Source organism: Chenopodium quinoa, unplaced genomic scaffold (genome assembly GCF_001683475.1).
Source record: "Chenopodium quinoa cultivar QQ74 unplaced genomic scaffold, ASM168347v1, whole genome shotgun sequence".
In the NCBI taxonomy this organism is placed as follows: domain Eukaryota; kingdom Viridiplantae; phylum Streptophyta; class Magnoliopsida; order Caryophyllales; family Amaranthaceae; genus Chenopodium; species Chenopodium quinoa.
In genome coordinates, this window is record NW_018742384.1 from 1 (window position 1) to 12,538 (window position 12,538).

Below are 12,538 nucleotides of genomic sequence, written 5' to 3' on the forward strand. Positions count from 1 at the left end.
TCAACATATCAAAAACTTATATGAAATATTTTAATAATTTTTATCCGTCACACCGTGCGTCCAGATCATACAATAGTTTCTCTATACTATCTCAACTAAACATTTTTCTTTCCACATAGCAAATTGTAATTTTTTTATATATTAAAGTCATATGCCATCTGTAAACAGAATATAAATTAAAGATATTCTAATTGCGCAATTAATTATCTCTCCGTCATTTTCTTAGAGGTATTGCTTTGTTAAATTAAGCCATATTCTTCATAAGGTAAATATCAAGATTAAAAATGGAACCATCAAGCTAAAGTATCTATGTCCCAAATCATTAAATTTCAATGAAGATATAAGCATCTTTGATTCAAAAATCTATTATGGCCCACCTTAATTTCCTTAAGATTTTTCTATATCTTCTCATAAAAGAGGTGAACAAGATAAAAAGAAATAAACCAACAAACATAAGATAATGTTTTCCTCTTCTTGCTTTTTTGATATTATACCCTATTGGAAAAGTCGTTTTTGTCCTCCAATGCATGCAACATTTGGCTACAACATTAATATGCTCTTGAAAAATAGCACGAACACATCCTAAGTTCGAGATTGAATGTTCACTAGATCTAACATATATCAGAAATCACTCAACATGCATAGAAGATACTTTAGGCTCAACGATAGGAATTTGCTGGGAATGAACTGTAACATTATTTATCTTTATTTTGGAATTGAGTGCCATTCATTTGCTAGAAATTTCCGGTGCACCAATTAACTAATTTTATTACATACTCTTTTAGTTTGACTAATCGTTCTCGTTCTAAAGACTCTTGGATTTGGAAAAAATTGCTACAACTACGTCCTCTTTTGATTAGAGGCCTCCGTTGGAAAATTGGCAATGGCTCCTCTATCCTCTTTTGGGTAGACATTTGGTGTGCTGATACTAATATCATAGCTCTTTTAGATTTAGACCCGGATACCATTTCTAATATTGATCTTACTATTGATATGTTCATTAATGAGGGTAATTCATGGAATGTCTCCCTTTTGCATTCTGTTCTCCCTTCTCGATCTTGTTCATCTTATTCGGGGTATTCCAATTCCTGCTACCTCTGTTCTTGATGAACCTTGTTGGGGCCTTTCTCAGGATGGCCAATTTACCGATTTACAGTTAAATCTGCAACTTGGTTAGCACATTCCACTTCTAGTATCCCTCTTAAATGGGAATTTCGTTAGATTTGGAAATTAGATATTCTGCCCAAATTAATTATATTTTATGGCAAATGCTACTTAATAGTCTCCTTCCAAGACAAACATTGGTTTCTTGTAATATTAATGTTCCTTCCTGTCGTGCCCTATAATTCGACAGCTGAAACTCAGGATCACCTTTTTCTTTTGTACCTCTTTTCAAGGGATGTTTGGTCTTCTCCGATTGTCGGTAACTTGGTTGGACCCCCCATCTCTGCTTCTTCAATCCATGACTTTTTTCGCTCTCTTAAAAGTTCCTCTCCCCGTACTATACCCAAGGTTGTCATTATGTTGTGGAACCTTTGGAAAAGCCGTAATGCAGTTGTTTTTAAGAATTCTTTTCCTACTATTGATATTGTTTTCTGTCGTGCATTTTCCCTTTTTCAAGAATGGCAAGCCCGTTCTCTTATGGATAATCTCCAGTCTCTTGCTTTGCCTGTTCCCTCCTCGCGTACCCACTCTGCCCCTTCTTTTATTTCGTGGACCCCTCCCCCTCCGGGATTTTGTAAACTAAATTTTGATGGGTCTGCTGCTTCCTACAATTCGGCAACTGCTGGTGTGGTTCTTCGTGATCACCTGGGGAATCACATAGCTAGCCGCACTTTAATTTGGGCTCTTGACTAGCTTGTTTGGCCGAGGCTATTGCTCTTCGTAATGGCCTCCTTCTATCCCGGGATCATAATATCTCTCATATTTTAATTGAAGGTGATAATCTAATTGTTATTAATATTTTGCAGGGAAATTTCAATTGCCCCTAGAAACTGCAGCCGCTCATGGCTGATGTCACCAAGATTCTTGAGTCATTTGTGGCTTTTGACTCCCGCCACATTTACCGTGAAGGAAATCGAGCAGCAGATTATGTTGCTTCATTCTCTGGGATATTCTATTCCGACGCATCAAGGTATCGACCCGTTTATGGACAACAAGTTTTCTTATTTTACTTTTTGACAAATTAGGATATGGTCTTGCGAGAAGACGTTCCTAATTTCCCCTGTATTTTACTTTCAAAAAAAAAAAAGATGATGTTTGCTTTAAATTACAGTTTATTAATTCTAACAATATAATTTTAATAATAAAACTAATAGTTGTATATTCTCCTACCAAGATTTAAAGTAAATTTATGAATAATAAATTTATACGAAGTATGAATTTAACTATTATGCGTGGTAAAAATGATAAAGGTAACACACTAGTCTTGAAGACCTAAAAAAGGCACGAGTAAATTTTTTGTAACATAAATATTAGTATTTTTATTTGCCTGAAGATTTGCATACTATCGACCATGCCCAATTACCATTACCCAAATTTTTTTAAAAAACGATGTAAATTGAATACGTACACTGGTAGACATCTCCCTTACATCAAAAATTTTCTTAACCCTTTTAAATTAGAGAATTATATAAAATAATAAATATTTTCAACTATGCCTAGTATCAAAAGTTATTTTTCAAACATTAACCCACATAATTAATGGAACCGTTGTTAAATTATGGGCTTGTTTGATGAAGAACTTTTTCATGGCTTTTCCAATGGCTTTTGGATGTGATCAAACAACGAAAATATATGTTTGGTTATTTGGCTTTTTGTTGGCTAAAAAGTCAGAAAGTCAGTTTTTCTGCGAAAAGCCAAAAACTAGTAAGACTAGCTTTTGGCTTTCAATGTTTTTAATGCTTACAACCAGTAGCCAACTTTACCGTACAAAACATATACATTAAGAGGCAATATAAAAAGCCTATACAAACAACTAGTTAGACCAATCAAGAGAAACAGTCAGCGGCCAATTTACAAGGCCTGTATCAAAATTAATGCTGATTATCACTTTTCAACTTCATAAGTTTATATTTTAGCTTGGATTTTTTTAATTAAAACCGCTTTTATTTTTTAACACCCCTACTCGAATTGGATCGTGCATATTCATGCATAAGTGTATAACTCATGCCCGTACCATGCCGGAACCTTGTCAAAACCGACCCAATAAGGTGATGCGGACACTCCATCTAAAAATTTGGACGGCAAAGTGAGAGGGGTCACAAACAAGCTAGGATCGGATCCGAGTCAAATTGAAATTGAAATTCAAATTTAGTGTGAACTACTCTCGTACATTTGCGATGTATAAGCTCTAATTCAAATGATTGGACACTTTTCAACGGTTTCATTAACTGACTAATTACTCTTTTTTAGCCACAAATCTATTAATTGCTTTTCAATTTGAGACAACCAACCAACCAAATCTTTACAACAACTACTACTAATCATAGGCCTACATTTCTGACTACCTTTCCGACTATAGTACTAAGACACTTGTCTATTTTTTTCCCTTCTCTTTTCCGTCTTAGGTTTTTTGATTTTTTTTTTTAATCGGATTTTATAAATACTTCTTCCTTAAAATGTCATTTGACACATATTTTAAAGGAAAATATTAGAAAAGGCACAAATTAATTGAAATAATGTTACTACCAGTTAAAAAAATGTTAAGTTGTTATGGTTTAAATGTATAACTTAATCTATTCGTTCACCTTTGAAATTAATCACTTTTTCAAATTGTATGTAAAGAATGTGTGCTTCAAGTATAAAAAAGATAGAGAAAGTATGTATCAAGGGTTTTAGTAGGATGAGTAGATTTTTTTATTGATATGGAGAAAAATAAATAAGTAAAAGAAAGTTAGGGTTTATTATGTTCACCTTAATTTCACTTATTTTAAGTATAATAAGTTTAGATAAGAAAATTAAGGAAAAATAAATTCTGATAAGTGAAAATTAGATGAATAAAAAAACACGCTCCTAGTTGATGAAAGGACTTACATCAACATGAAATAAGAAGAGAGTATAAAAGAAAGCAAGTCATATGGGGCTCCGGCCATACCATAAGTTAAATGGTTTAGGTTTTCATTTTCAATAACAACAATAATGTAGAAAATAATATATGCACATTTTTAAAAGAAATACTAGAAAATTATTTGTAAACAGAAGAAGTATGTAAGATAATTTATATATATATATATATATATATATATATATATATATATATATATATATATATATATATATATATATATATAGGGAATTGCTAGAATGAGAATGAGAAAATGATAAAATCACTTAAAAGTTGATACATAACCCACTTCCTAATTTTTAAAAAAACAAATATTCTTTTGTTATGTACTTTGTACTTTATATGGGACACGTGACAGTTTTTAACTGGATTTCTCATATTCTCATTTCTCATTCTAGCAAATATATATATTATTCAAAAAAAAATTACTCCACATTACATTGTACAGAGTATTATACAAGTATATATAGTAAGAGATCAATGTCACAAACTGGTTGAACCCCATATTGTGTACATATGAGTTGTTTCACACAAAAGAAGAAAAATACATGGAGTACTAATGTACTATTGTTATTAGCCTCATAAGTTTGAGTATCTAATCCAATTACTAATTGATCTGAGTAACTAATAATTCCAGGTGAAAGGAGATTCGTACCTCTTAAAAGTTATTTAATTGATTGGTAGGGGCCATGGCCATTGCCGATTGCCAATGTCACATGTCACTAGAACTTTAGGTGAATTAGGTCCCCGATCTCAAAACTCTATGGTGCAAATGGTGTATACATTGTGAAAAATGCTAATAAAGAATTTGTTGTCATGATAGTAAAGAAGAATGTATTGATCATGCAAATATAATACTTTAAACGATACATCAAATTCTTACACGGTCAATGATAGCTCAATTGGTCGCAATCATATACTTAATATGATGCATGCACTTTTCCTTAGAATAATTTACGTATAAGGCTGCAAAAAGGGAAAAGGGGCGAGATTAGGACTTATGAGTAGTGATGCTAGACAGAGTGGTGCAAAAAACGCTCAATTTCAGCACAACAATAACTATTCTAATCTTTATCTAATTGACACGTCTTTACCTATAAATTGTTTTATCTCGTACTAAAATATTTGATCTACTAAAAGATGGAAAGTTAACTTTTATTCCGTCCTTCTAAATTGATTGGAGTAATTTTACAAAGATTTAATGTGCTATGTAATTGTTTTATTTCAAGTATGAGTAATTTAGGAGTGATTTGTGTATTAAAGATTCCTCTAAATGTTTTTATAAAAAAAAAAAAAAAAAAAAAAAAAAAAAAAAAAAAAAATTAACACAAAAGACCACAAAGAGTAATAATTTATGCAGCTGCCTTCAAATATTTTACAATCATACGTATATAAATTGGATAAAAACCTTTTAACATAGAAGTATAGAACGCACAAAAAACAATATAATATTTAGCTGATATTTCACCATAATAAATTGAGTATTATTATTCCTAAAATTTTAACCCATAAACTATTGGTTTCCATATTGTCAAGCATTACATTTTAGTTTTACACGTAGGAAAATATTTAAAATCCAAATAAAATGATGTTGTCTAATGCTCTTTTGATATTGACCTTGACATTGACGCCAATGTGGCCGGACCAATTTTGCTTTTGGTACTTTCTCCAAGGTATTACCTCCTTTGACAAATAGATTCATTTGATCATATACTCTACTCGTGGTCGTGGGCCTCATTAGAAAGAAAAAGGAAAAAAAAAAAATCTTCGTCACTTGGCAACCAAATCTTTTTCTTTGAATTCCTTAACTTTTTATTTATCAATGTCAATAATTATACTTGTATAAGAATATAAGCATTTGAGGAGTTTTAAAAGGTTACTATAAAGTGATACGAGTAACTAATTTTTAATTTGACTATTTAATTTCCACCATTCTTTATTGTTGGATAGATCTAACAAAGTGTATTGTTCTTAATTTAGATTATATACTTTGAGTTTCGATTAGTTATGTAATTCAATTTAAATCATTACTTAGTCTCTAAAAGCTTCGCTTCCACAAACAAAGTCGCGGGTTAATAAGATTTTGTTCTTTTGTCCATATTTTACCTTGAACTTAGGGTGAATGAGCCTCAAATAAAGCTATAATCTCACCAATCATAACATTATAAGACTTTACAAGAGGATCATGAATATTGCAAAAATAAACTAAGGGAAAAGTCTTCTAATGTCCAATAACAAACACACTATAAAGAATTGAAACATACTATTATCAATAAGCTATAATCTCACAAATCATAACATTATAAGACTTTACAAAAGGATTTGAAAATTGCGAAAATAAACTAAGGGATAAGTCTTCTAATGTCCAATAACAAACAGATTTTGTAAATGATTGAAACATAATGTTGACTCCTATTGGCAAAAGCACAACTGGCACAAGTCATGTCCTAAACATTTGCTCTAAACAAAATAAAAAATTTGGTCAAATTTTGTACGAAATATATCAATGACTCAATTTTTTGCATAAGTCATAAGAATACCAACTAATTAAATGTCTTTATGTAGTGGGAAGTTGAATCAACCCCAATGTCAAATTTACTATGATTTTATTTTATTTATTACTATATAGAGGAAAGGTACACAATTGCTAATGGTCTCTCTGTCATACAAAAAAACCAAAAGCAGCTAATAATTTTTCTATCTCAGGTAAGAACCGCAAGAAAAACAAATACATAACAGAAATACTACGTCTTTGCTCCAAATGATGCTTGATACAAGGTCCTTAATACTTAAGGACCATAACTCCATAAGTAATACCTAAAGCACCACCGGAACATCTTATGATGACTTAGAGCAAAGAACATCCCCCTACCCCTGGCGGCCGAGCAAGCATGATTTCCTACAGTGCCAGTGGTTCAGGAAGATTGGAGAATTGTTCGTAAAGTAGAGGTGCTGCTTGCACGCATGGGATTGCTCAACCATTTGTGCCATCATAAACATTCTTGAGGGAAGTGTGTCGTTCATGCCATTACTGTTTTGTGTGCCTGTTTGGGTTTGATAGTTTATCACCGTTGCTCGCGCCACTATGTTTTTGGCGCGATCCTTAAACTGAAATCCCAAGGTTGGTTTATCATCCTTCCACAGGAAAGTATTTGATGATAATCAACCAATCTTCGGCATTTTTTTTGTTGGTTTGTAAAACCTAAGGGAATAATGCAATTGCTTCTGTTATACTTTGTATAATGCAGAAGAACGTTCATGTATTATTCATACCAAATTTAACACAAGTATCCATTATAGGACGTTCATGTATCCTCTACATGTCCCAACCTTCGGCCCCACAAATACTAGGGAAGCTTGAGGTGAAAAACAATTAGACGAGCAAAAAAAGTATAGCGAATTGGGACAAATAATTCGAATCTATTTTCCTATTCACAAGACTTATGCACATAGATAAGTTACTATACCGTATTACAGACTTTTCCCAACAACCATGGGAAGATTCGGAACAGATTAAGAAAATGGTACCTAAATTCACCTAAACCAGAAGTATCCTATTCCTTCTTAGGGCACGGTTTGGCTTGCCATCTGGAATTATTGTTATTATGTTTTCTTGGGCCAGAGTACCTGCGGTGCCCAGCATTAGACCTAGTTGGAGGACCACCAGATGCAGGTTCCATCGCGTTGTTATGACCTCTAGGACGCTGCTTCCTTGTTTCACGGGTACGATTTGAGGAATTACTTGACTCTGGCTCTTCTCTAGCAATTTGATTGTTATGTTGTTGCTCGCTGGTTTGTTCATTCATCACCTCTGCATCTTCACTGACCAAGTCTTGAAGAGAGAGGCGCGAAAATAACACATTGTCTTTCGGGGGTTCTATCAAGCCACCATGCTGTTGTTGCAGCTCCAATATTGTCTCAAACTTCTGTCTTTCTACTGGTCTCCAGATCACATTGGAGGACTTTCTCCACGAGCTCTTTCTCATAAACATCCTGAAGATCATACCCAAAGCAAAAGTTTTAGTACCAAGATATTATTATGCAGATCATCATGTTCAGGGATCTCTCTATCTACAAACCATCAACCATGTATAGGTGTCATGATTTTGTAAAAGTGCAAGTGCCTAGTCCTAGTGCTAGCAGCTTTAATCACACACGAGGTCACAAGCATCACTGACTTGTCAAGAGGAAAACATTGACCAATTTGATACTTTTCATCTTACGCTAAAGTTACATAACTGATTAAAAATAGCACTGCTAGAGTGACTGTGTCTTCCCATGAAATCTGTTAATCAAAAAAAAACAAATTTTGGAATAGGAAATCTCTTATTACATACCCAATTCTGCATTCATTGAGAACCAACTAAGTTGAGCACATGCTCAATGTCCTTGGCGAGGAAGACTTTACGACAGACAGGACAGTTTCCTGTACTATCTCCCATCATTTTGCGTAATTCTGTTGAACAATTAGTTAAAAGAATCAGTGAAAAACAAACAAGCAGAGGAGCACCACTAAGATTGAAGGAGGCAATTATGACTGTCTAAAGTCCACAAAGCTACCAATTCCATTCTTAATCATTTAGGTGCGTAACCTTCTTAGTAAGGCATCATCATATACTTGCAATTCACAGATCATCTTACATGACAAATTCTGGAGACTCAAAAGTATATCAGTAATTTATCACTTCAAGTGAGCTAGATCAGTTCCGTTATTCCAACTATCATAGCTAACTTTAGTGTCAGTTTCAAAAAAAAAAAAAAAAAAACACTTGGTGTCAATGATGAAATGCCAATGGACAAATCTCAAGGACAAGGTTAAACTGAAAAGAGTCGTATAATTGCCACATTTTCCCCAAAAACTAATAATCTCTGCCAAGATATCTTAGATTCTCTCATCGAGGGCTTAATTTAGGTGACACTCAAAAGCTATTTAACATGCAAATGCAAAGCATAAGTGGCATAGAGAAAAATCAACTGTCAAGCATCATCAGAATTAGACCTGTCAAAAGGGTAGGGTTTAGACAGGTTTCGGATCAGGTAATTTCAAATATGGAACAGACCGGTTCCAGATGACTTTGTAGAACTAAGTAGTTTTTTGCAAGTTTTGTCAGTTTTTTTGTTCCAAAATCTTGTTTGTGAACACATACTTTCAGATGAATCCAGGTTGAGTTTTAGGGGAAGGGTCAATTTTAGAGTCTTTTTAAGGAAAGTTCCAGCCTCCAGAGCAATCCTAATAAAAATAACAAGGTAGAAATTTCCTGATTGATACAGAGTTGCTAGCCAGCAGATTTGAGGAGTCTACAACTCTACACACTCTTTTTTTTTTTTTTTTTTTTTTTTTTTTTTTAGGGGAGGGGGGGGGGGTCATTAAAATCCTAGAGCTGCTGATTTGCAGTTTAACTTTAACAAACTTTCTTTTAAAACAGAGTGCTAATTACACACACATCATTTTGCCGAGATATATCTGTTAGCTTCAACGTTCCCCAAGACAACAGAGCCATCATTGTGGAGTTTTCACAATAGATGTTAAACAATGTAAATCATGGCCGTCATGGGTAGAGGTAGCACATGACACACTGCTAAGAAGATCTAGCCAATGCAATCTGCCTCTATGAGCTTAAGACCAAAGTACTATCAGATAAATCTTGAACAACTATTGGATAAATCGACAACATGCACAAACTTTTCGGACAGCTAGACGCAATTGTTTTAGTGGAAAGTAACTATATTGGTCAAACATGTCTTGCCTGAAGCCAGAATTGTTTTCTTCAATGGACAATAGTTGACGGAGTTACTTGAGGTTCCATGGCAGGCAATCATTTTTGTCTCAGGAACCATTTCAACCATCTTACAATGCACTCACTACATCAACACAGGCAAAAATCAAGACAACAACCATGTAAGAGAAATTATCTGTCATTTGATGCATACTAGTATATTACAGAATAAGGATTTAGGCTTTACCAGTGAAGCAATGAAAGCAAGACATCAACTTCATAAATGGCTGGGCGTCACTGTGCTTATCTTCTGTTACCAAAGGATACAAACACAATGGGACAATCATCACCTTCAGGGTGGTTCATGCTGGTAAGAATTTCCACAGCGTTCCTATTGCAACGAGAAATATATGTGTTTAGAGGCCCAATTCATAAAATAACCTTCTTTGTAAATTTTTTATTTTTTTTTTTTAAAAAAAGGATTATAGTGACACAATAACGATAGCAGCTGAGTATGAATCCTGCATCAGCTAGTCCTTAAGGAAGCTTTAATGGCATATAGTCCAGAAGAATAGAAAAGAAAAGAGAAAAAAAAAAAAAAAAAAAAAAAAAAAAAAAAAAAAAAAAAAAAAAACTAACCAACTACTCGCATGTAGAAAACAACACAAAGCAATACTCTCTAAATTTCTTTTTCAAATAAGTGACGTCAAAAAGTTAATTACTTAAAAAAAGTTTTGTCGATTTTATTTTTGTACTAACTTGACCACCTCAATGTTTGGCAAGTTCAGAACTACATTGATCTGCTGTTTCTTGTAATATAAAAAAAAAAAAAAAAAACTAAATTCTCTGTACCCAAGTCAAAAAGGGAATATTTTATTATGTGCATCACATATTCACATGAAAATTGGAATGAGCTAACCTCGCAAAGCGCCACAAGCATTAAGCAAGACGCAAGTTCATGAGCCTTCTCATGTAAACCACTAAATCAGATGCTTTTGCCTTTTCTCATCAAGTCCTTTAGAACCTATAATATCAACATAAGGTGGATCACTGGGATACTGCCACAAATTGAAGGTAAATATTAGACAGAAAAGAGGTACAAAACCGAAGCAAGGAAACTCTTAAAATGTCTTCCGAAATATAACAGGGGCAACTGGGAATAAACAAAGGTTATAGAAACATGAAATTTTCTTCACATTGAGATGTCAGGCTATGCCATTCCCTTGACTCACCAAAACTAGAAAGGGGGATAATTATATACAAAAGTAGAAAACTTTACCTGCATACCAGCCCGTAACTCAATTGTTGCTTCCACAAACTACATAAAAGGTGAAAAAAACGCTTTTGTTAAGTTTTGACACTGCATAAGTCAAGGCAAGCAAGTTAACAATAAACTTCGAAAGAAACACAATAGAGGTCTTAGGCCTCAATTCAATGGTCTAGCCGTCTAGACTCTAGAACAATAAGCTGATCTAGTTCTCTTTCGTTTACTACTTGCCTCATGGAGTTGCTACCCGAGACAGCAAACAACAAAGGTTCACAATTTAGTAGGTACTAGTTTTCAATTTACCTTTAAGGAACCTCAGTTTTCAATAACAGCTGAAATAGGCATCTCAATTTCCAATTAAAATATCAACAAACACCTTAGCTCCACCAAAAACAGGTAGGATGATAGACCCAAGAGTTAATATCAATAAACAAAAATCCGCGGGAAATTCTTCCATTCGTTCATCGATTGTTCGGAAAGTAGAAACTCAACAAAAACAGAATTGGGGTAAAAAAATCACAAGGTTTTTTTTTCATATAATCTTGTTATGCATTATTAATACAATTATACTGCCTTCAACCTTTTAAGCCGTAAACCTTAGGGCTTTAGCAAATTCTTCACAATCACATACTTTCATATCAACAATCTAATTCTATGTTTATTCATCCTATGAAACGTAAGTTGGAAATTAAAAAAAAAGTTGCAATCAATGTAAAATGATCATAATCGAATAAATCAACATAAAAATCTGATCAAAAAGTATCTGAATAACTTTAATTCAAATACTAGTACTGATATTAAATTCTATAATTACAAATCAAAAATCAAAAAGTAGATAAATAGCTAAATTAACAATAGAATTAAGAAATTAAACCCATAATATTAATTACGAGCAAAAAAAAAAAAAAAAAAAAAAAAAAAAAAAAAAGAGACCTGTTGAGAATGGACGTCGGCGGTACGAGGTTTGATGTGGAGACGAAGATGAGGAGGAAATCTATTGAGAACGATACAGTCGTCGCCATAAACGGCTTCAGCAGCTTCGACTTCCATTGTTACTTCATCTTCTTCCGCCATTGATGATTGGCTCAGTTAGCAGAAAGAGGAGAGAGAAAATGGAGGGGGTTTTGAGCTCTGTCTTCTGGAATATATGGAAATATCGAAAATGGATCCTCCTTTCTTGACCCGGAAAACGGTAATGGCAATTTTGTAAATAATGACATTTTGAGAGTACTACTGAACATTTTTTGTAGTACTATATATGTTTTCAATAGTAGTACTATTAGGAATTCCATTAGTATAAAAAGGCTATTATGTAATTTTACTTGTGCCTAATGATGATGTATTAGAACTTCCCTGCACGTGCATCGTACACTTAAAATATTTTTTTGCTTATTTTGATGATTAAATACGTAATTGATCATAGGAGTATAAATCTTCAAACGAAAATAAAATAAAATCTTGGTGTATCTTACACTCGCCCTTTTAGGC

At 33.4% G+C, this 12,538-nt stretch overlaps 1 pseudogene; it reads right to left on the reverse strand.

Annotated features, from left to right (window-relative positions):
• Nucleotides 1-7,492: 7,492 nt before the first annotated feature.
• On the reverse strand, nt 7,493-12,256 carry LOC110698758 (annotated as a pseudogene).
• Nucleotides 12,257-12,538: the final 282 nt, after the last annotated feature.